The sequence below is a fragment of the Octodon degus genome, unplaced genomic scaffold, assembly GCF_000260255.1.
Source record: "Octodon degus isolate 3935 unplaced genomic scaffold, OctDeg1.0 scaffold00268, whole genome shotgun sequence".
Taxonomy (NCBI): domain Eukaryota; kingdom Metazoa; phylum Chordata; class Mammalia; order Rodentia; family Octodontidae; genus Octodon; species Octodon degus.
In genome coordinates, this window is record NW_004524844.1 from 1,516,101 (window position 1) to 1,517,585 (window position 1,485).

The window sequence follows — 1,485 nt, forward strand, 5'->3', positions numbered from 1 at the left end:
GAGCCCAGCGTGTCCCCAGGGCAAGGAGTGCAGTCGTCTCTGTGAGGACACACGGGGAGCAGAGCTGAGCCCGCTAGGTCGCAAGGCTTTCAGCTCAGACACGGCAAGTGCCCGCTGCGGCCTGCATGGCTGTGCCCGGTAAGCGCGGGGACAAACAGGGCGAGTGTCCCGGGCCACATTCCTGAAGGAGGAGACTCCCGGTGACCGCAGCTCACCTGCAGAGGCCGTGAGGTTCATTACTGGTCATTACCAAAGCCCGAGAGGTTGGTTTCTTCCCGCCACCGCGCTGCGTGTGCACCGCAGACACGTGCAGGAAGATGACAGACGCGGGCTTGGCCCCCACTCTGACTGCATCCCCTTTCCCTGAATTCGGAGACCTCAAGTTCCGGGCACCACATCGCTCTGTGTCCTGGGAACCATTCTGCTCCCAACACTGCCGTCTGAGCACAGAGCCCTGACAGCAGGACACGACTTCTTCCTCGCGCCTCAACCACCCAAGGACCTAGAGTCTGCCATTGCGCTCTCACTCTGTGACTGTACTCAGGAAATTTGGGGCATTTCAGCCGGGTGTCTGGGTGGGGAATAACCCTCATCACCTCAGGGGTTTAAGTAATTCGACATATTACCAGAATAACAAGAAAAAGAAAGGTCAATAATCTGGATAAAAGCTACACACTTCAGTTCCGGTGGAAAAAAATGGCTCCGTCTCCCTTTCCCATCATTCGGTTTCACCACCTGAATTTCTATGCATTAAGGCACCCTGAGTAGGACCGACTTTAAGGGAGGCAAGAAGTCCCACAGCGGAAGGGCCTGGCGTGGAAAGACGCTCACCTCGGCGACCAGGAGCTCAGGAAGCAGATCTCCCTCCCGAAGGCGGTATGACAGGCTGGGCGGCTGGTACTAACAAGGGAGTCAGGAGGATCCGAGGATCCGAGGCTACTGCTGGGCTCCTGGGCGCCTCACAGAGCGCCGCCGTGGGGTCCGCACTGCCTCCCAGGCCGCGTCGCTGCCCCACAGACTTTGGAAGACACAGCATCTCCTGTGGCCCTGGCTTCCAGCCTCAGTAACAACACACACACACACACGCACACACACGCACGCACACACACACACACACACACACACACACACGGGACTGTCAGCATGACTCCAAGCAGCAAGACGAAGCCAACCTTGATGATTGACCTCAACCATGACTCAGCCAACTGGGAAAATGTCCCAGAAAGAAACAGTAGATCTTACTTATTTTAAGTAACTATGACATCAGCTAGGCTATTCCATTCTCTTGGGACTGACTTAAAGAAGTTTAGACCCGCTGGTCTTTGGGGTCCTTACAGTGATTACATGCAGACACCGGGTGGACCCCAAGCCACCCACACGCTCCATGGCCACACCATGGCTTAACTTCCTGTGTCATACATACGACCTAGAGCGACACAGTCCCCTAGTTCCATTGTTAGGCTGGGCTTGGATCCCCAGCTCTTT